The sequence below is a fragment of the Cannabis sativa genome, chromosome X, assembly GCF_029168945.1.
Source record: "Cannabis sativa cultivar Pink pepper isolate KNU-18-1 chromosome X, ASM2916894v1, whole genome shotgun sequence".
In the NCBI taxonomy this organism is placed as follows: domain Eukaryota; kingdom Viridiplantae; phylum Streptophyta; class Magnoliopsida; order Rosales; family Cannabaceae; genus Cannabis; species Cannabis sativa.
Genome location: NC_083610.1, coordinates 15,740,810 through 15,766,739, shown reverse-complemented (window position 1 = coordinate 15,766,739; position 25,930 = coordinate 15,740,810).

Below are 25,930 nucleotides of genomic sequence, written 5' to 3'. Positions count from 1 at the left end.
TTTTGGCAAAGCTGGTCACCAGTTCTCGAAGATGTTGTTGTTCTGTAGAAATGAGAGACTCAAAACTCCTCATTTTCGAGTGAGTTTCCCATGTAAAAAATGAGAAATAGGAAGTTGTGAACTTTACATCTCTAACTTCATGGATCTCAGCTATTGTAAAAAACTAGACAGATGGTTGAAACAAGAATCAAAATCGGATAAGCATAACCCAACGCCCCAAGCCATTTGACAACTTGGGCCCTAGGTACCCTGTTTCTGAGCTCTCGAGTTGTCGTGTTGTTACTTCCAAGGCTCTTGAACTTGAGGACGGGGTCTCCTATCCTATTTTTAACCATTCCATATTCAATATGGTGGAATAGATTTGGCATTTGAATGACCGAAACCAGCGCACTAGGTTGATTGTCAACTTTGGCGCTAGGTCTAGCACCAGGTCAACCTAGGTGTTGGGCCCTATTTCAAGGGGTTTAGGTTTATAGTTTTCTTCCCGAGTTTTCTTGATATAAAAATATCCAAAACAGCCCATGTTTACAATTTGTTAACTAGTGTTGTAAGTTCGTGCGTGTCGTGCTGGTCCGACCCATATTTATTTGTACTTTTCAAAAAAGGAGTTGTGTCGTGCTGTGCCACAAAAAAATATGGGTCGTGCCGTATCGTGTCAATATTTTTAAAGGGTAGGCCCGACACTGCTCGTAAGCCTAATATTTTTGTGCTGTGCTTGGATTCATGTCGTACTGTACTTGCTCGTAAGCCTAATGTTTTATAAAAAAAACTATATTTTTAGTTTAATTGGTTAGATAATGCCATACTTAGTGGCATTTACTTTTTATGCCATATTTATCATAACTTAATAATTTTTCTCATATTTTTGAAAATAGCTCAAAATATTGTTAATAGAGGCATAAGCAAAAATAAAATTTTTGATACAAGAAGGATATTTAACTATCTTTGAATATCTTGAACTTTGTATGAAATTTTTTATATATATATAAAAAAAAAATGCCTCGATCGACTACAATTTCACTATGAAATTTATAATAAATTACATACAAACTTAACCTATTATTTGGCAAGTAATTTACTATTCAAAATTTTTAAAAATTTACAGGGATGATACTATAACTATAACGAATACCGATATGAAAAAACAGTTGAAAAAAAATATTTCGGCATGTGATTTTAAACGTAGAGGTTGACTAAGAAGTTGTAATAGTAGATTGTAATTAGCATCTATGTTGTATAATTCTTTGGTATAAACGAAATTGACCATCTTCAAAAATTTTGGAGGCAATTAATTCTATGCCTTGATAACTAAAATAATTAAAAGATGATAGCTATCTCTAACTCTTTATCTGTCTTAACAAAAATTATAACAATATTTGGATGAAAAAAAATAAAGAGTAAAAAAATAAAAGAGAGAGAGAATACTATTAAGCTGACTATATATATTATAGAAAGATAAGCACAGAAAGGCCAAATGGACCTTGGTGGTGATAGCTCAGGTAAGAGCCACCAACTTATGGGCCCGTACTGTGGTTAGCTATAAGTAATGGTCTTTATTTGCTTTCAATCCTAAATATATATTGTCCTTAATTAGTCCTGCTACCTCTACCACATATGATTTTTCACTTTTCAGGCATACGTACCTTCATAAAATCCTACCAATATATAATATAAATTTGTATTTTCTCTTAATATTCCTTATAAATAAAAGAAAATAGAATGGAGAATAATTGTTTCAGACTCTTGTATTATATGTAGACCAATAGTTTCATTATAATTAAATATATAGTACTACTTTCCATGTATATGAGTCGTGGCATTGATGGACGTGGAAATACACTACAATATATCCATAGAGTGAAGTGGATTTATGGAAAGAGAAAATATTTATGGATTAGGTTGATGACATGAACGTCCAACAAGAATAGACAAAGTCAAGAGTAAAGTAAATTATAGAACATTGTTATTGGACACTAGTGGTATTTAGTACTCTTGAGGTGACGTCTTACGATTGGTTAGCGATATTCTTAAAAATTATTATCTTAAATTATATAAGACACAATACTTAATTGTACCAATAATAATATAATATCAAAATACTACACATAACTAATGCCTTTAAGGTCTCTCTATAATATTTCTGCAAATTATATTTAAAAGAAAAGAAAGAAAAAGCAGTAATATTAAAATGAGCATTGCTATTATTAGGCACCAGTAGTGCCTAGCACCTTCTCGATATGTCACATTACGATTGGTTAGCGATACTCTCTAAAAGCTATTATATTAAATTATATGGGACCTGATACTTAGTTGGACCAATAGCGATATTGACACGTAGGAAGGTGCTAGGCACCACTGATGCCCTTTAGTATTTTTCTATTAAAATTACTAAAAAATATTATTGGTGTTTAATATACTTCTCGATGTTATATTATTATTGATATAATTAAGTATCAATCTCATAATTTTTTTTTTAAAAAATAACTTATAAAGAAAATTGTTAACTAACCTTAACCAGTTCCCTAAAAAAAAAAAGAATACTATTATTGTTGCTTCATAGCAATGAATATTATGATATTGGATAGATGTGGAGAGCAATGAAGTTGATTGACCACGTAGGAAAGGAGAGAGAGCAACCACAGGCATTACATTTTAATTTGTATTGGTGGGAAATGCACACAAAATCTTTTTGTGTTGGCACGATGAGACCGAGTATCAAAGATGATCATTGGCCCTATAATTATTATATTGCTCTTTTCTTGTTTTCTTCTATTTACATATATATTTATAGGTGTACGTACGTGGTCCTCTTTAACACACGTAATTGCCAACATGTTTATATATACAATGGAGGACCTACAAAATTTTATTAGTGGAACAAATTTTATATAAAATTATGTAACTTGTTTTTAATGTATGAAACGAAACCTTTACTATAGTGGAAGATTTCTTCTCAATATTACTCCTCAAAGGTCAATATTTGAATCTTTGACACTTTAATTTATTTTTTTAAAAAATAAAATTTAAATAGATACATGAAAGGTATTATTGAAAACCTTCACATCTTAAAGAAAAAAAATTATAAATTTACTACTTTACCAAATTTTTATATATCTAAGAAGTGTACGGTATTATTTACCCATTTTTTTTTTAAAAAAAAACTAATTATAAATATAAGAGTTAAAGAAGATATAATTCGAAAAGATATATATAAAGAAAACACTCAAAATTTTTACGTGGTTGGAGTATTAACGAGCTTTAATTCATGAGTCAATATTATTATGAGATTAGCTAAAAATACAGTTGAGATTACAATAAGCATGAGCACTTTATTCTTTGCCTGAGCAAGTATATAAGTCAAAAATTTTAAACCCTTTGCATGAATAATTCAGTGAGTATTTATAGTATTATAGATATCATACTAGTTACCATGTTTTTTCTAATGAGGAGTTTACAAATAACACATTGATTTTGAGCTTTATCTGGTGAAGCCTAGCTAGCCCATGAGGTAACTTGTGTATGCTGACATAGAGGCTTTATCACGAGACTAATTGTTCATACCGTACGTGTCCTATATTCATGAGTAATTAATGACATATTAATTACGTGATTTCTAATTATTCAGTTTCCCTTTTTAGCAAAATATTATTCTCTGTTTGAGATTTTGGGGGAAGTAATTCATGATCTTGTGCAATTTGACAAAAAATAGGAAACTATAATAATCTTCTAGATACACGTTGAGAACTTTTTCCAGATACACGGAGATAGGCCATTCGGATGCTGACTAGGCTTGGCATAACCTCACCTAAGTGAATTACCTTGTTGTTCTCCTGGAAGGTGCAGAATGGAATTTGGGCTTGGACCAATTTATATTATTTGGATCCACTAATAAGTTTTAAGCTAATACTTGAAATTCATATGTCTCTTACGTGAAACACAAATAACATGTATAATAGTATAAATATACTTCTAAATTAGAATAATTTACGCATCTTAATCATAATTACTTTTTTGATATTGGATTGTAGTTATAGTAAAACTCTTGTACTTTCTAATTTTTTTTTTAATATTTTATAGTCCCGAAAATTAAGTTTAAGCAATTTGTTATTCTCTTGCTTTTTTTTGTTCTATTTTTTTTTTTATTTTTTATGTTTTTACCCAAATGGAAGAAGTTGTTTTAAAATTTAAATTCTACAGTATAAACTATTCACAATTTTTTGAAAACTTTTATAATAATGCTTAAATTGTGTAAATTAAAAAAAAAGATGTATTAACAATGGAAAGGTATATTTTTTCAATGTGTTGGGGCTCTAATTGAAGACAATATATTTTTATTGGCTAAATTTCTGGGGGCAGTTTTGTCCCATGTGGCTCACGATAAGATTTCTATAGCTCATGGTTTGGCGAAACATGCCCTTCGGTTAGATAATGAGCTATCCTAGTTCGAAGAGGTTCTACCGCCAATTGTGGTTTACTACATTATTAATCATGTGTGATTCTGTTCACCACATACAAAAAAAGTGATGTATTATAACCATGCACACACAAAAAAATTGACGGAGTCAACTGACCTCCCTTACTTCTTCATAAGTCTACCATATACATTTAAAAAAATTCATTGATTTGATCATCCTTTTTGCTCTTATTGTAAGAAAAAATTTAGTATTTATGAAGAAATTGTAAATTAATTTTTTTATACACTATAAAAAATTGTTACTTTTAGTGACAATTTTTTACTGACAACATAAATTTTTTGTGACTAAATGTGACTTTTGGTCACAGCAAAAATTTACTTGTGACTAAAACATAGTATTTAGCTACAAGTTGTCGCTAATTTAGTTTTAGTCACAATATTTATTGTGACTAAAAATGCATTTAGTCACAACAAATTATAATTTTTGTGACTAATACTTTTAGCCACGGATCTTTTAGTCACAACATATATAGAAATGATGATAATTTATAATTAGTCACAACTTTTTTACTTTTAGTCACAATTTTTGTTGTGACTAAAAGTAATTTTTTTTTTGTAGTGATATGATAGTTACATTATAATTTTAATAGATATTTTATTTACTTTCGAAAAATTATAATTAATATATAATACTAAAAACAGAATTCAAATAATAATAAGTTGTATGCTTATGTTTTATTTTATAGGCTTATGATTGATTATTATGAAATAAATTTTTTAATTTTAATTTTTTAAAATTTCTAGAAGACAAACAAAATGTATGTTATAATTGCACTATACACTGAATTTAAAAAATATAATTATTTAGGATTTTTGTCCCCTAAATTTTGACATATATATAGTAATTAATCATACTTCTTGAATTTTTTTGGCTATTAAAATTTTTTCTTGAACTATTGAGATTAGGGGTGTTCATCCAATCCAATCCGCATTATTTTGCTCATAGTGCATCCTAGGCTGCATCCGGTCAGCACTAAGTGCGGATTTTATTTTTTTGGATTCAATCCAAATCCAATCCAATCCAATCTGCAAAAGTGCAGATTATTGGTTATTTTTTAATATTAAATTATTTAATATTTATGAAAAATAATATTTTTTTTACATAACTAGCAACAAAATAAAAAAAAAAATTATAGTTATTTTATGTCTCCAACAACATATTAAAATAAATAAAATAGTAAATAATAAATTCAAAGGAAGAAAAAAAATTGTATGTATAAAGAAACATTTAATCTTATTTTGAATTGTATGTAGAAAAAAATTATATATAAGAATAGAATATACAATTGATTTATTAAATTTTAAAATATAATTGTATTATATGTATTAGACTTTGAAATTAATATTTTCCTTACATTAAAATGTTATTTGTATAGATAATTTTTTAATTTTTTTATAAATATGTGTAAATTGGATTGAATCGGTTACTTTTACACGTCAATCAATATTCAATCTGTACAAGTACAAATTTTGAATTTTCCAATTCAATCTAATCTGCACAAGTGCGGATTGATGTATGATGTAAAAATATAATATTTAAATGATATAGAGAAAAATATAAAGCAATTGATGTATGATGTGATATATAAATATGTAAGGTAAAATAGAAAAAATAGAGTTTTAATAAAGTATTTTAAAAGATAGAGTAGAGATATTGTTAGGATTGCTCTTTATATGATGAGTGCATGTATAGACCCTTTTTCTTTAGAAATGGTGCTTGTGGAATTTTTAAGGACACATGCTTATATTTCTTTTTGTACAATCTGATAATAGATATTGTGTAACTTTTTTTTCTTACAAAATGATATTGTGTGACATTTGTTTTTAAAACAATAGGAGAATAACTGGCTCAGAACCAATTATATGAAGACACCAAATCGTACGTAGCCTATTAATCTAGTAATAGTATTTCCTATATATAGAGTAACTTCATAGTACTTTTTTTTTAGTACAGAGTTACAGACTTCATAGTACTTCTAATCAATATGTAGAATCTGATACATATATTGCAGAACATTTAATAAAAAAACTGGCTCAGAACCAGTTATATGAAGACACCTCACTACAACAAATACTATTATTAGGGGCGGAACAGTCCGCTGGTAAAGATATGAGATTCCGCTGGTAAAAGTTATTACCGGCGGGGTCCGCCGGTAATACTCCGCTGGTAATAAAGGGTCGCTATTCATCATTAATACCAGCGGACTGACACCCCGCCGCTAATTAATTATTAATAGCAGCGGATTAATAGCGGCGGGTCCCGCTGGTATATTTATTACTGTTATAAATTTTATATTTTAAATTTTTATTTCTTTTATTGTTTTCTAAAGAATTGAAACCTGTTTTTTGAATTAACTAAAACGTTTTTTCAATAATATAAATAAACCTTAAATTAATTTATCTTTTCTATATTAATAAGAGAGAAGTTATTAAAAAAAAAAATGCTAAGGAAAAAGATATTCAAATCCAAACATTAAAAAAAATGCTAAGAGAGAAGATATATTCAAATCAAAATATTAACTTATACTCAAACATCAATATACTATTACAATCAATCCCTATTTAACTACATACAATATACATTTTATCTAAAAAAAAACTACATACAATATACAAAGATAATGAATAAATAAAAATAAATGAATATATATATATATATTTACATAGATAACGATTAACCAAAACTAAAATCTTTACAAAAAAAATCAAAACCAAAATCAGAAAAAATATATTGAAAAATTAAATCTAAGAAGAAATTGAATCCACCCCGGTGAGATGCGTTGCCTCTGTGAGCCCGACCAAGCCCAACCATGAAACTCTAAACCCGCTCTCATCCAGAAGAGAACACCGTAACCCAAATGCCCAGATGTGAACCGAACGACGCAAGACACACAACCCCAAGCAATGCTTAACCTGCAAAGAAAATAAAAGAATAACAAAAAAAAAATCTGCCATTAGAATAAAAATAACACAAGAAAAAAAAATATTATGAGATAAATCTCAAAAAATAAGGAAATGAGAAAAAAAAATGAATAAAAGGAGCTAGCAACGGATTAATTTATGCATTAATTTTTCCATTTATATATATAATATTATTACCGGATCGAACATGAATGGAGAAGCACCATGCGGATCTGAGATGGAGTCTTCATGAGGAGGCGGAGCAACATCGGAGTTGGTGGCGGCTGTCGACGAAGGATCTTGGCCATGGTGGACGTTCGGAGAGCAGCGGAATGGAAGGAGCTTCACTGATAGAGGCGGCGGCAATGGTGGAATTTCTGGTTCTTGGAGCCATGAGATGAAATGGAGAAGATAGGGAAGTGGTAATGGTGAAGGGGCGGCTAGGGTTTTATGGAGTTTATCACTGATACTATATTAGAGAAAACATTTCTCTTACTTGTATTATATTCAGCCGAAAAGGCTATATTGAAAAATTAAATGTTATCTGTAGGGTTTTGTACAAAGAAGTGTATATATATACACAGTAATAAGGAAGCCCATTGGGCCAGTAATGAGCCAGAATAAAGACAAAGCAATTTTAATATTACCGGTGGGGCTCCGCCGGTATTAATTGTTTCCGCCGGTAATAAGTATAAAAATAATAAAATAATGTATTACCGGCGGACCCCCGCTGCTAATAATCCGCCGGTAATACTAATTCAAATTAAAAAAGCGGGAATTTTCCCGCACATTCAATTAGCAGCGGGCTTTCCGCCGGTAATAATAAAAAGCCCGCCGGTAATACTAATATTGAATTAATTTTATTATTTTTAGTAAATATTACCATTGAAATACGTACTCCGCCGGTAATACTCTTATTATTAGAGGCGGGCAAGCTCCGCCGGTAATGATTCCGCCGGTAATTTTAATTTTTCTTGTAGTGCCTTAACGTACTTAAACCTATTAATAGTAATGGTATATAGTATATATATAGATATAGCATGCATTATGCAGTTGTGGTGTCAAATCCATTTCTATGAATGTACGTAATAAAGTTGCAGTTGCAGTACCAACTTTATTACGTACTGGTGTCGAAAACAAACAATGGAAACCGATAGCCTCGTGGTGGTGCAAGCTTTACGCAGTTCAACGGATATGATTTCTCTTTTTGGCTTAGTTATTAAGGATTGTAAGAATTTGCTAGCTACTATGTGTAATGTTTCTGTTTATTTTGTTAAACGATCAGCGAACTCAGTTGCTCATACTTTTGCTAGAGCTTCTAGTTCTTATCCTGATTGTAATTTCAGTTTGGGGATGACCCAACTGTTTTGCTACCTATGTTGGTAGCTGAAGTTCAAATTTGAATAAAGATGAATTTCATTCAAAAAAAAAAAAAAACAAACAATGGCCTCAATTATAATTTATCAATTTATATATAACAGGGATATTTTATTAGTTTTCAAAGGAAAAAAATTTGAAAAACTTACAATATTAAGTATAATTTAAATTATATTATATATAAATTATTTATAATCTTATGTAAATATACTCATACAATATACTCAATTAATTGTAAAATATTTCTCTCAGCAGTGTTTACAATTAATCAAGATGTGGTTGAACTAGAATCTACAAGTTATCTTGAGGTGGATTGAAAGATCAAAGAAAAGCCTACTCAAGAAAAATATATTTTTAGCTGCTATTGCTAGTTTGGTGTACCTGATTTGAGAAGCTAGAAATGAAACTTTGTGGAATAATTCAAAGGCAGACCCGACTACTGTAGAGAAACAATTGAAGACAATGATTAAAACTAGAATATCTTGTGTTTTGCCAAAAAGAACAACCCAAGTAAATAATGAATGGTTTAATCAATTGTAATTATTTGTAGCTAATACAAAGCAAATGATGTAAAGTTTTTCAGGCCTCTTTGAGGCGCTAGTAGATTGTATAAATCGTTTTGTGGAGCAATACAACTTTCTGATTCATAAAAAATTAAAAGTGAAAATTATACCCATGCTTCCTATCGTTAGAATTTTTAGAAGTGTAGTGGAGTGTTGGAAAAACTTATTGTAATTAATAATAATATTTTTCTCATATGTATGTTAAAAATGAGATACTTATCAAACACAACAATAAACAATATTAAATATCAACATCTAAAGCACCACAAGTAATAGAAAGTACACAAATCAAGCATAAAAGTGAGACATTAAGATTTTTACGTGGAAACTTAATACGGGAAAAAATCACGGAACTGTAGTCCACTCAAATCATCACTATCACCAAAGTTCAATAATGAGATTACAATGTTCTTCGCTACTATAACTAGAGGCTCACAACAATATCGATATTTAATAATTTTGGATCAACAATACAATCATCATCTCAAAAGATAGATACACAAAGAAAAAGTTTAGGTCTCACCAAATGAGTATTGTAGAAAAGCACTTTAGAGAGAACAATCGCCAAATCAGAACTAGTAAAGCATCTTGCAAGAATTTACCACCTAAAATTTAAGCTAAAATAAATGAGAATCAACTACTTGCATCTTCAATGCAAAGTGGCAAAATCCACTTTCTCTCTCTAGTTTTTGTCTTCTATTTCCCTTTCTTTTTCTTTCATTTTCTCTTTGCTACTTCTTGCAATTCACCACAATCAACTCCTCTTAATTTCTTTTTTTTTTTTCTCATTTCTAATGTGCTGCTACCTTTTATTTGGTTCAAGCCCACTAATATCACTACAAGAAATGTCACTTTTGCCAGTACATTTTTGTGCTGGCAAAAGTTGGTATTATGCTGGTAAAATAGAATTTATTTGTGATGTGTTGGCAAAAGGGGGTTGGCAAATCAATGTTGGTATTAGAACTTTTGCCAGCATAAAATGAAAAGTGCTGGCAAAAATGACTTTTCCCAGCGCGTAAATGCGCTGGTAAAAGTTAGATTTTAGCCACTACAAATGTATGCTGGTAAAACTTTGACCTCTTTGCCAGTGCAGTTTGCAAAATACGCTGGTAAAAGTAGCGCAGTAGCGAACTGTGCTGGTAAAAGTGACATTTCTTGTAGTGTATGTAGTGGACCCAACAAAGCCCCCCTTCTGCCTCAGTTAGTTGGCTCAACTAAGCTTGCTTTTCGCCTACAAGATTTAAGCTTCTCCTTAGGCAAAGTCTTTGTTAATATATTAGAGTCATTGTCACTGGTATGTGTTAGGATTTATGTCCTAAAAAACTTATAAAGACATTTATGATTATTAATAAAGAGTTAAACATTTTGATACATGCATCAATGTTAAATTATTAATATTTATTATTGCATAATTTATATATAAATATCAGAAAAATCATTATTTATATATGAAGTTGTGACTTGTAGCTGTATAGAGAACTAAGATCACTTAACTATAAATAAAACATACATCAACCTATTAAAGTTATGAAATCTTTAATCAATGCATGGTTACTAGTATGATTTACTGATGCCGTTCTTCGATGCAAGTAATCTCAATTTGAATTACTAATGTATGATGACATCTAAATGAAGATGGTGTATATAATAAAGATTATATATGACAAGGACCCATATGAATAAAGATGTCTTTATCTAACATGTCGTTTACTATAAAGACCTAATTCATATCATAACATTGATCAATAATACATCGGTCTAAATCCTGAGTAATCATGAAATCTTATTCATGTTATTAGTTTATTTGATTCACTCGTTAAAGCTTCTTAGAGAAAGATGATTCTTACAATTTTTATTTTGAAAATTTAATAATGTGAATGGTTGGGAACATGATCTACAATTATAGAATCCTGACTTTTCTAACGGATCGAATGTTGGTTCCCTTTAAATATTAATTCTTTGATTGAAAAGTTGTGCACAAATTTAGATGAGATCTAAATTATACTTACACTAGTGAATTAATGGTACTAAAGGAGAAAAAAATAATTAGAAGGGTAAAGCAATAATTTGACCAAAACTAATTACGAACCAACACATGGAGGGCTAATCAATGGAATTGATTATATCAATAGACACTGAAGTAAAACTCAGTAAATATAATTCTATAATTACTAAGAGTTCAATTCTATATTTATAGTGGAGTAATCATAGAATTAATAAACAAATATTTTATGATTGATGAGACTCAATAAATAATCTAGCTTATTGGAGCTCAAAATTATAGGTACATGGTCCCCGAATCGCTGCCTTGAAACATTATCAAGGGAAGAGATAAAGAGTTGTATAATGTTGTTCGAAAAAATTTATTATGAATTGGAAAAATAGTAATTATTTATTTTTGTAATAAATAAATAATTTTTCAAATTAATTAAATATGGAAAAGACAAAAATTGTTAAGATAAAATTTGCCAAGACAATATTTGAATTGAGACAAAAGTTGTCAGGACAAAAGACACCATCCTTATCCTAAATGAGACAAGGTAGGCGCTTGCCGCCCGACCTATAGTAGGGTGTCCCTATTAGTTTTGCATTTTTGGGTTAATTATTTAATTAATTCAATTAGATAAATGTTTAAATTTGAAAAGTAGTTAAGATATTCTTTCAAATAGTTGAGAAATTCCCTCATCTGAAATCTCAATAACCGAATTCGGTTATAGATATTTACTTAAATAATTAAATGTGATTTAATTAATAGAGATTTAACTACTATAAATAGAAATCTGGTTTGAGGAATTAGAAGAAGCTTTTCACACTAGAATTTTCAAAATTCATTGGGAGAAAAGGAAAACTATTTTCTCTCTTAAATTTTTCTTGCTCATGGGTTGAAAATTTATCAAGAACAAATTATACACTTTTCCTTGTGTGTGGTGGATCAATTAGAAGGACTACGGTGTGAGTTTTTAATCAACCAAAGGATACAACATATGAGAACTTTCGAGAATACCCTGATAGTCATCAAGAGGTATATATTCTGATCTTATATTTTATATCTTAATTTAATGTATACATATCTAGAGATCCATTGAGTTATGTTACAATGATAATCAGATATATAAATTCGTCTTCAGTGTACCTAATTTAGTACCATTAAAACCAACAATTGGTATCGAGAGCAGTTCTATGAATGTATATACATTAAATGGTGTGTGGGTTTTATGCATTTACATATATATATATGTATGTGAATGGATGATTATATTATTGTGAATGTATGAGAAGTGATCAATCGTTAATTATATGGTATAATTGGGTGTAGGTTTCATTATTATTTTTTTCTAAAAATTAATGTAAGCCATTATGGGGCATAAGAATTTTTTATGTAATTTTAATTTTGTAAATTATATACCTATATACTGTTCATGGCATGTGAGCTTAGTTTCTAAACTCGAAATCCAACCATGCATGACAAAATCACTTGCATGTGAGCTCAAGAATTTTTCCTCGCTCATGCATAGCCACCTGAGTGGCTTCGAGTACCGTGCCCACGCAAGGAAAATCATGCATGCATTGCATGCAAAAGGGACGTAAGTCCCTAACCATGCACAAGTGCATAGACCGGTCGGGTCACTCGGACTCGTGCGACCAATTTTGGCAGTGACCGAAGAAGGAACCCAATTGGGTTATGAGGTCTTTGGATCTCCCTTGTTACCAGCGTGAATATAACACCAAAGGTCTGGCCGTTTCCCCTCCTCTACCTACTGCGTACAACTCGTTTAGGTTTTGGGTCCTTTGACCTATTCTTTGCGTGAGCTGCTCCTCTTAGTGGCCGGTCATGGCCATTGTGGCCATGGTGGCTACTGTAGCCGCCAACCATGATAAGGTCATGGTGGCCGTCCCTTCACCCGAACACTATTGTATATATATTTAGGTATATATATTATATAGTGTATATATTGTGTATATATACTGTATATACACTATAAATTTATCATTTAATTATTTAATATCGATAATTGTTATTTTGGATATTTTTTTAGTTTTAAATTCAAAATAAATATTAAGATTATTAATTTGAAATTCAAATTCAGATTAATAACTATCTTAATTATTTTATATTAAATAATAAAAAAAATATTATTTTTTTAATAATTAAGACAAAATAATATAATTTTGTGAGATATTTATTTTTTCAAAAACAGTTTTGAATAAAATATATATAATTAATTTTAAGTTAAAAATTCAATCCAACAACAAAGCCAAATACTTGGGAGAGATATAATACTTGGATTTAATCCAACAACAAAGCCAAATACTTCATGCTTGTAAGCATGGATAATGTATTGTGTAAGACGCATGAAGATATGAAGAATGTATCTCAAATAATAAATTGTCTACGGGCCATGTTTGGGCAACAAATTGCATAAATAATACTATCATAGGCTCTTAATTTTGTCAGATTTTATTATTCCCTCTAAGTTGCGGTCGATAGAAATAATTGTGTAATTTTACTACTCATAATTCTTTATTCTAAATATATATAAATATAGTGATATGATTTTGTCCCGTGATGTACTTTCACGGAATGTATTCCGTGGTACATTAGATGGGTATCAAGGTACATTAAATGAGTGTCAGGGTACGTTTTTACTTTTAACCTTAATTACCCCTAGATCAATCTTAGCTATCAGATCAAATAACTCTCTCATCTGACGACTGCCGTACATCACGGATTACAATCCGTGAAAGTACAATAACGGGATAAAATCATATCCCTATAAATATTAGGGGTGTTCGCGGTGCGGGTGGTGCGGTTTTTAACCATTTTTTCAAACCAACCCGCACATGCGGTTTTTCCAATTTTCCAAACCGCACCCGCACTGCGATACTAAAAAACCGCAAAAGCCGCACCGCAAAAAATGATGCGGTGCGGTGCGGTTTTTGCGGTTTGAACTATCACAATTTTTTTTTTTTGAAATCATCATAAAATAATTAAACTATCATTAATATAATTATTCCAAAATACTTAAGAAAATACAACAAACATGAGACTAATAAAAGTTATAACGACAACAATAAGTCAATAATCTTCTTAAAGTTTCAACAACACACCTAAATCAAAATAACAAACTTGAAACTAATTAAGTTCCAACAACAATATAAATGTACAACTAACATACTTACATCAACAGATTAAAAATAAAACAAACACAAACTTCCAACTCCAAATTTTAATACACATGTATGGGCTTGGGTTTGTTGCTAAGAAGAGAGGGTTTGTGAAGAGTTATGGATTTTGCCCTAAGATTTATAGGCTTGGGTTGGGCTCATATGTATGGGCTTAATAAAATAAATATAAAAATTGAAATTTTAAAAGATGCGGTGCGGTGCGGTTTGAATCGCGGTTTAATAATTCAAAACCGCAAACCGCACCGCACTGCGCGGTTTGGGAAAAATTCAAACCGCAACCGCACCGCGAAGAATTTCAAACCACATTTTTTTTGCGGTGCAGGCGGTTTGAGCGGTTTGATGTACACCCCTAATAAATATATATATCCGATTGAAGGGTTTCATAAGGCGCATGATCGATGCTGAGACAAGTGATGCAATATGCATCGTACTTTTTGACAAATTCCATCCAAACCACTACACAATGGTCTCTCTTTTTACAGCATTGTATAATACTTGTAACTAAACTCTCACCCACCTCTCTTCCCGCATGTAATTAAACTAACCACAACTAATCCCCTTGCAACATGCAATAAGAGTAACTTCAAATTGACCATTTTACCCTCGAGGTTCACCCAACGTTGGCATAGATTGTGGGGGCACAACGAGAATTATATATAAAAAAAAAAGTTGCAAATAAAGAATTGGAGATTGAGAGAAGAGTGAGCACATGGATGAACATGAGTGATGAGATCATATGACCATGATATCTTTACTCATCATGGACGATCGTTTTTCACCTCCAACTTGCAATGTCTTTTACCCTAACCCTCATAGAATTTTTGGGATAAGATGAATAGAGATCTATCTCAAAATTAATTGACAATAAAAGATATTAAGAAATTTGTGATTGTACAAATTTATGGATTTTGAAAATTGGCACACAATGAAGGTTAAAGGAGAGAGCAAAAGTATTCTTTTAGACGGGCAACACTTTAGTGCATTTGGACTCACAAGTGGTTTTGATACTATGTTAGGATTTTTGGGATAAGATGGATGAGGTTATTCCATCTCAAAACCAATTGGTAATGGGAGGAGTAGCTCATTCATCTTATATATCACAATTTATTTCAATACATTAGCAATGTGGAACTAACTCTAATACTCACTTTGGCAGAAGGAATTTTTGGCAACAATTTTTTGTTGTGATTAAAATTTTAAGAAATTCTTTTGTGAAAGTATCATTTTTATTTTTATTGTAGGGACATTATTTATTTCTATATATAGAGAAAATATAAATTAATTTTTGTATGTGATATTGTAGGCATATATATATTTTTAAAAAATTTGAAATAATTTAGAGTGCTGAAAATAGAATTTAAACATTTAGTTGTATATGAATTTTGCTGCACGCATGTCTGTTTTATTTTACACGTGTGTAACAGACTATTTTAAACTTTACTTTTGATATCGTAAAGTATTTAAATTTTTTTAAAAACAGACAAAATATCCATTACAACTACAATATATAACATCAAATAAAGATAAATAAAATATAATTTTTTAAATTATAAAAGAAAATACATGTACAATAAAGTGAAGCCTCAGAAGCTCCCTATAATTATATACAATCAAAAATTAAAAATAATAATAATAAGGGTTTTTTCATTTTTACACTTCAAAAAAGTTTTTTTTTTCATATTTTTACGTAATTCAACATAGAAATTTCTATAGTAACTAACGGAACAACATAAATCGCAACTAAAATCTACATAGATACCACTAGAGAAACTACCGAAGCAACCCAAACCGTAAATTTGAAAAAAAAAATTAAAAATAATATATGAAGTAATTATATCCTAAAAAAAGAGTTACAACTAAAAAAAACTATTATTTAGTCATTTATAGTATATTATCATATCAAAATTAAATGATTTTTAGATGCCATATTCTATATATCATTATATATTTTTGAAAATATTGTTCCTCATACTCCTAAATTATGTTAGTATGAAGGTTGGTAGATTTTTGTCAAGGTTAAGAAAAGGAAATCTTACAAAAATATTTAATTTTTTTATCATATTTATATTTTTACTGATATACTTTTTTTTACATTTTTATTGTACTAAATTTTTAAAAATACCTTGTTAAAGTTTCAAAATTATAAAATATTATATTTCAGTGAAATAATAAAAAAAAAACAACTCTAAAATAACTTAACAGACAACATAAAAATAACTATAAAATAACAAAAAGATAATTACAAAGTAACAAAAAATATCAAAATAATGACTTATTTGCAATATGCTAAACAATATTAACTCATCAATATGTTTTTGTATTAACTCATCAATATTAACTCAGCTTAAAAATAGTTTAAATAAACAAAAGGTAACGTGATATCATAATTAGGAGAATAATATTAGGGTGCGTTTGGAAAGCCATAATGTAATTAGATTTGTGTGTAATTGGAGGTAATTACACAATTTGACATGTTTGTCTGACATGTAATTACAGTACTGTAACTGTGTAATTTGAAGTAATTGAGGGGGTTCTAATTACACTCTCTAATTCTCATAGCCCCCATGAGAATTGAATGTAATTACACTGTGTAATTACTAAAAACTTTCCATATTAAACATTAGCTACTAAAAAAATATTATTTTACCATGTAATTACTAACTATTTTGCCAATCAAGATATTAGAAATTTATATGTATTTACCACCTCATATCTAAACATACCATACAATTTAAAATATAGTTTAATTACTAAGTTGTGTAATTATCACTCTAGTAATTACACAGTTACTTCTAAATTGTTAAAGTAAAAATATTTGATGTTATTAGAATTAGTCTCAATTCGATGACCACATTATATGTATATATAAGTATTGGATGTCTCTATTAGTGGTCATGTTTCATTGCAGAGTAATTTATAGTATTGTTAAAAAATTAATAAAAATATATCCAAATATATATTATTAGTAATATGATGTTTGCTTAAGTTGTATTAAAATTACTATTACAATTAATTATTATTTAAATAATAATAATAATAATAAACTTATATTTAATACAATTTAATTATATTTTTAAATATATAAAATTTAAGGGTCTTTTTATTTTTATATTTTTAAATAGTTTATTATTATATTTTTTTTTGTATTTGTACAAAAATTTACATAGCAATCCATATAGTAAATAATAAAGCAAGCTAAATCTGCATAGCAACTTACATAAAAACTACTGGAGCAACTCAAATCGTAAAAAAGAAAATAAAAAAAAGTTAAAAAATAGTATATGAGATGATTCTCCTAAAATTTAATCTAATTTTAAATTTGTTTATGAAAAATATATTTAACTAATTTTATTAAATAATAAAATAAGTAAATAAATTTATATATTTATATATTTTAAATAATGTAACTAATAAATTTATTATAAAGTTTGATTAATTAATTGAATTAACGTCTAATTTAAATTTAAATTAAAATTTACATTAAAAATAATTATCTAATTTTGTTGATACTTTTAAATTAAATTTAAATGTTTAAAATTAATTTTGTTTTTAATAAATATATAATTAATTAATTGATTTAATAGTGTTAGTTTTATTCATTAATTTTAACAGAACAAAAATCGTTCAACTAATAATTTTTATTAAATAAATATAAGAAATATATATATATATTTATTAAGTTTCAACACTAATTATAATAGTGACAAAAGCCCCATAAAAATACATAACCGACATTAATATATATATACTAAGAATTAGTAATATCATATGCATGTTTGGTTAGAGTTATATTAAAATTACTATTACTTAATTATTAATTTAAATAATAATATTAGATTAAATCTAATACAATTCAATTATATTTTTTAAATATAAATTTAATTTATTTTTAAATTTACCTAATTAATTTTATTAAATAATAAAATAACTAAATAAGTTTAGATATTTTAAATAATATAACTAATAAATTTCTTATAAAGTATGATTATTTAATTGAATTAACGTTTAATTTAAATTTAAATTAAAATTTATATAAAAAAATATCTAATTTTATTGATACTCATAAATTAAATTTAAATGTTTAAAACTATTTTTTTTTAAAAAAAATAATAAAATAATTAAGTAATTGATTTAACAATGTTAGATTTTTTTTAGAATAAATAATAGAATTTTATTAACAGCAATCATTTAAAATAATAGCCTATACTCCAATCGAACATCTTCTCGTTGGAGACACGACCATGATTAGAATTAGAAAAACGAGCCAAATAATCAGCCGCCTAATTCCAAGATCGTTTGACAAAAAACTAAAATAAAATCAAATGAAAAAGATTGCAGCATCACAATTAATCTTAAGAACACCTATATTCTATTTCATTCATCACTTTTTTTTTTTTTTAAGGAATTTCATTTATCACTTAGAAGACACAACAGTAGAAATTGTTGCAGCACGTTCATCCAATTTGTAGCTTGAGCACTCAACTATGGTGTAAGGTACATAACTCTGCACTACTAACAACCCCTTCAGTCATAAAGAACTTGTTATTCCCAACCACTAATAATGATTTGATGGCGAGCCATCAAAGAACAAAGAAGAACCAATAATAATACAAAATAAAACAAAATTATGTCACACATACAAGACTAAAACACTCAAAACCATGTCATAGAGAAAAGACGAAAATGCTCAAAACTATGTCATACAGACAAGACTAAAATACTCAAAACCATGTCACAAAGATAAGACTAATAACAATAGCAAAAAAAAAACAAATTACAGTAGCAAAATACAACCTTGACCAAGCACACATAGGCCCAAGGAAGGTCGGCAGGCCTGGCCAAAAAAAAAAAGACAACCTCCGATACCTATAGATTTAGGAACATGAAACCCTAATTTCTCCCCTATTATTAAGAAAAATTTATACCTCATACTATTTTTTCTAACTTTATTTCAATTTTACTCTCATACTTGTTTCTTTACTTTTTCACTGCCCAATTTATTACGGTGTATAATAATTTTGAATAAAAAATTTTATTATTTTATTTTAGAGAACGTGGCAGGTTAAAGTAATTATAATGTATTTTATCATTTTTAAAGTTTTGTAAAAGATGTGATTGTTTTAAGAAAATTAAAAGGTGTGATTTGATTGCTCTTATATTGTCTTGTCTTGTCATTTTTTGTGATAGTCTTTCTTTTTTTTTTTTAATTTAAATTGATGATGAAAAGTTCATATAACTTACAATACATGTGTGTTAAGCTTATTTTTATCTCATTTCTCTTTCTCTCTCCCCTCGTCTTCTTTGTGTTTGATGATACATCTTTTTTTTCACTCTCGTCATCCTCAAGTTCTCTCTCTCTCTCTCTCTCTCTCTCTCTCTCTCTCTCTCTCTCTCTCTCTCTCTCTCTCTCTCTCTCTCCATTAACATATAAGTTTTTTTTTATTTTTTGTTCAGTTCTTCTTCTTAATCTTTTTTCTTTAGTTTTTTAAATTTTCAGTCACGTTTTTGAAAAAGATAAAAGTGTGGTTTTTTTTATTCTGATTTTTGAGGACTGGGTTTGCAAATAGCCTCTAATGCATCTGGTGTTATTGTTGTGCAGAAGATGTTTAATTTTTTAATCATTTTTTTCTTTTGTTTTTTATTTATTTTAGTTTTTAGTGTTGTTTTACGGTTGTTTTTCCATGTTGTATTTATTTGACATTGATTTCACTGTTCTTGCTCCAACTCCCCATAATTAATGATTGTTTTTTGATCAGTGTTGTCGTGTTGTTGTGGTGGTTCTGTCTGTGTGTGTGAAAGATAGAGGCTATAAATACATTTCTTCTTCCTTCTCTATGACTATTTTTGTGGTTTTTTTTTTTTATTTTGATTCCCCTATAAATACATTTGACCAGCTAACTGTCAAAAGGATTTTGAAGTGTGTGATTCTTTTATATTTTTTTTAAGTGGTTATATTTGCTTCACTGTTTTACATTTATTTTTGTGGTGTTTTAGTTTTGTTTTACTAGTTTTTTTATTCTGATTTTTCAAGACTAGACTTGCAAATATAGTCGCCTGCATCTGGTGTTGAAGCTGCGCAGAAGATTGTAATTAGTTTTCTTTAATCCTTTTTCCCTTTTGTTCTGTTTGATTTATTTTATTGTTGTTTTACAGTTGTTTTGCCATGATTATTTATTTGACATCGATTTTACTATTTTTGCTCAATCTCGCCAGAACTAATGGTTGTTTTTCGGCTATTCTAGTGTTTCCGTGGTGGTTCTGTTTGTGGGTGTTGAAGATGGAGACCTCGTTTTTTTGTGTTTACAGCATAAATGAAAAAGAAAGGGAGAGCAGTATAAATGTAAATTCTGTCGTGTCACATTAAAATTGTAAACTTTTACTCAAATCCAGTATTTTTGTAAAAAAAAAAGAAAAACAAAACCCTATTATTAACCCTTGAAAGATATAATTTTATTAACGGTGTTAGTTTTAACCATTAACTTTAATGGAAAGAAAATCGTTAAACTAACAATTTTTATTAAATAGTCAAATTTAATAAGATAAATATATATATATTAGGATATTTCTACAATGTACTCCATTAAAAAGTGATGCACTAATACACTTTCTATGTGTTTCGATATGTTGAAGAATTTTTTTAGTCCATTGTATTTTCATATTCATGTACGTTATAGTTATTTAAGATATTCTACAAAATTTTGAAAAATTTAGAATAATTTACAATATAAAAAGTAGTGTCCAAACAATTCATTTGACATGCATATAAAATAAAATAGTGCAATACACTGTTTGAACCTTATTTTAAGCGTGTTAAATTTTTTTAAATTTTACAAGATGTCTTAAATAATTATAATATACATAATCATAAAAAAAAATTAACTAAAATATTATTTCATATACTTAAATAAATAAGAATACAATACATCCCTAAAAGGGTGTATTTTAAAATTTTACTATATTTTAAACTCAGTAAAATTTCTGAAACACACCCTTATATTTTGGCATGATTAGAAAGCGACTCTATATTTATTATGTGAAAGAATATGTCGGTGGTTTTGATCCTTGAAATTGCAATATATTCTAAACAAAATCTTTCGACAGAAGAACAGTGCCGTACACATGGCGGTGGAGTGATGATGCTTTTGTGTTTTCTTTTTTCAATTTCAGCGATGTTGCAGATTAAATTTGGACCATTAGTTTTGAACTGTATTATATATTACATTCTTAATAGAGATGGTCCTAACATGAGATCAAGCCCATTAAATAAAGGCCACTCCATGGGACCAGGCTACACTTTAAACTCCCCAATTGTACTCTAGGTGGTAGTTGCTTGTAATTTAGAAAAATCTCAAAAATATATAGACACCTTACTTTTTGTTCGTATGATTGAATCTGCACTATTTTAGTCGAACAACATTTAATCCGCACTAAGTGATGATTTCATATTTTAGATGCGATCTAATCCACATAATAGTTTAAATCCAATCTACAATAATGGAGATTGAATCAATTACTTTTTTAATATTAAATTATTTAATATTTTAAAAAAATACATTTAATATTTCATTAAAAAAGACAGTAATAATATTTTTGGGCATTTATGTTAAGGTAATTATATTTCTTTGATTTTTTTTATCTCAGACCATATACATACATGTCAAACATCTATATATATAAATACATATGGAAGAGGTTTCAATGGTTACATTTTTATTGTAACCATCATGGTTACATTTTTTTAAGCCATTGGATTACTATTAAATGGTTGTGATTAATTTAGAAATTAAATAAAAATAAATAATAAATAACTTGTAACCTGAAAGTAACCTAACCATTTATTTCCTTATAAAACTTTAATTAAGATTAATTATATTTTAAAATTAAATTAATTATAATTATTAATTTATTTTTTGTAATTTATTACTATATAAGGATCTTTTAGCAATTTATTTTTTTATACTTAAATTATTTAAAATTTTATAGCAAAACTTTTTATAATTTAAAATTATACACATATAATTTCATAATTTAAATTTTATTATTCTTGTAATCTTAATTTTAAATTATTACACTTAATTATTTAATTTTTTTATTTAAATATTTAAAAAGTAAAAAATGAAATAAGTTGAAGGATTTTTTAGAAAAAAAATGGCTGCACTTGTTATCGATTAATTAGCTTGAGGCCTCATACTTAGTTCATATAATTGTAACAAAATAATTAAATATCATTTAAAAATAATTAATTATTTGAAAATTTATTATAAGAAGAGAATTTTAATTTGTGTCAAAAGAAGTTTAATTTTTGTAAAAAAATAAATTTTATTGTAAATATTATAATTAAATGGCTTAATTATTAAAATAATTCAAGTAAGGATTTAAATATAAATATTAATTGCTAAAAGAGGTCTTGTTAAATATTTAAGAAAATAGTTAATTATAATTAAATAATTCTAAAAAAGGAATGTCTATTTAATTAATTATTTTAAGAAAATAGTTAATTATAATTAATTAAATCTAAAAAAGGAAAGTCTACCTATTAGTAACCTGCTATTATAGGTTAAAGAAAAATATAACCATATAGTTACAATAAAAATGTAACCATTGAATAGTCACCCAAATACATATATATAAATACAACCCAAAGATATAGTAAAACTCTCATATACAATACAAGGTTAAGTATCCTACACAATGAAAGTAAACTTTCATATAAATATATACAGGCTGAATACATTATTACAAAAATCACTATTCTCGTCAGTCCTCAAAACGTTTATTTTTGAGGAACATCGCTAATAAAACTAAGTGAATTTAAAATGACGGCTATAGTAGACTATTCCCGACGGTTTTAAACTCTTATACTTTTCCCGACAATTTTAAAGAGTTACAATCTAAAAAATGAAACTGAATTTTAAAGGGCATCCAGATGATTTAAAACCGTCGGGGATACTAAACCATCGACGATGCTTGTGTTCAATAAACCACATTTTCATCATCTCAGCAGTTTAAATATGCGGTCTATCTCATTTTGAGAAACCCTAAAATCCTCTCTCTTTCTTTCTCTCGACCGGAGTTGGTGCTCCTCTTCTTCGGCGACCAACGGCCCAACTCCAATTATGCCTCTCTCTATCACTGCTCCTCTTCTTCGGTGCCCAACAGCCAACTTCAAGTTCGCCCCTCTCTCACTCTCTCTCTCTCTCTCTCTCTCTCTCTCTCTCTCTCTCTCTCTCTCTCTCTCTCTCTCTCTCTCTCTCTCTCTCTCTCTCTCTCTCTCTCTCTCTCCTCAAAGCCCTAAGTCCGCTAGGCATTGTTGCATGGCAATTCCCTCACGCACGCCCAACTCCTCCCTTGTCTACCATCGGAGCCACAACTAGAAGATGCTCGTCATTGTAAGTGCTTTCTCTCTCTCTTAACTTTCAGATATGTGGGTTTCGCTTCGTCGTGTGGCTTCGAGATCGAAATGAGTTATAACTCTCAGATTTAAGATTTTCTTTCTCATGCGACTTTGAAATGGGAATGGAATGTCTCTTAGCTCTTATTTTTTTTCAAGTTACTAAGATTATTGTGGTTGTTTTGTTGTATAGCTGAGATTATCTCAATCAGATTTGGAATTTTTTTTTATTTTTTTTAGTGTTCCCAACGGGATAGTGACACTATTGCCGACGGTTTTAAACCGTTAAGAAATTTTTTCACCAACTATTTTTAACTGTTGCCTATTCTACCAAGTTTTGTGACGGTCAAATAGGCAGCAGTTATAGAGACCAACATCAATACATTAGCTGATTATTTAGAACTATCGAAAAAACCTAAATTTTTAGTAGTGACAGAAAGAAATCCGCAAAACTCAAGTAAGAAAATAAACTTTGGTCGACGAGGGCAAATCGTCAAAAGGTGAAGACTTGGTGTGAGATTGAAGATAAGAGGAGAAATAATTCGTGGTATTGTATGTGCGTGTGAGTTTGAATCTTGACCATTGGTAAGAGAAAGAGAAACAACTTTTAGGTTTAGATTGAAAGTTTTATTTTGTTATTTTTTTGATATTAATATTATGTATATTATAATATTTTTAAAATATATATATAATGAAGTGTAGATTGGATTAGATTAATTATTTTTTAAGATCAAACAACATCTAATTTGCACTTGTGTAGATTTCAAATTTCTCAATCCAACCCTATATGCACAAATGCGGATATCCGCATTTAGCGGATTAGATTAGATTGATGGGATCAAATCGGATACTTTGTGAATAGCCTTACTTTATTTTATGCATCCTTTACTCAAGATATTTTTAATCTTAATTTTTCTGTTATATAACATTATACAATGTAGTTATTTAAAATATTTCGCATAATTTTAAAAAATTTAAAATAATTTACAACATCAAAAATAGAATTCAAACAGTCTATTTCATACATTATAAAAAAATCTCGTAAATTAACATACTATTTAAACTTTATTTTGGATATATTATTTTTTAATTTCTTAAAATTTATAAGACGTGTTAAATAATTACACTGTCCATGTCATACAAAATTAATAAAACGAAAACTAGATAGATGTTGAAAATACGAAAGGTGCATTACTGCACACCTGATTTAATATGATATCGAATTTCGCATAAAAACATATTACGTACTATTATAATATATAAAATACTAACATCACTCTTTTTTTTATCCTTCAAAATACACTTGGCAATATCTTTAATTCTTTTCTATTTTTATACATCAAAGTTGTATATATTACACTATCTATTAATTTCCTAAATTTTTTATTTACATCATTTAAATATTCTTTCTCTAAATAAATTTTGTTGATTTTAAATATACATTAATATACATATATAAAAACAGAATTAAAAACTAATAAAACTAGTTTAGAATAGTATTGTCTTAGACAAAGTGGGCCCAAACTTTTTGAGGGCATGAGCAAAAGTTTAAAATTGGACCTTTAAAAAAAAAAAAAAAGTAAAAAAATATTGTGTGCATTAGACCACAATTATATTACTAATTTTTTTTTAGGATATGTTCTAAATTTTTAATTATAATTTTTTTATTTATGTATGTGCCATAGAAAAATTAAAAAAATATATATGCCTTTTCTTTCAAAAAAAAAAATAGAACTTAAAAAATGGAGATCTTGTGCAATAGTTCAAGCTGCGCAATGTTTAGATCGGTCCTGGTCTTAGATATATAATATTTAATAGGGATTTTATCATAAATATGGGAAAATATGGTAGATTACTTTTATATGTCATAAATAAATAATGCAAAAAAATTAAAAATTAAAAAATAATAAAAATTTAAAATATAGGAAAAAACAATAAATAAATTTAACAAAACTTGTAATATTAAGTTTCGCTGGAAAAGTCACTAACACTGGAAAAGATACTGAAAAAGTTACCAAAAAATTTATTATCGCCGGA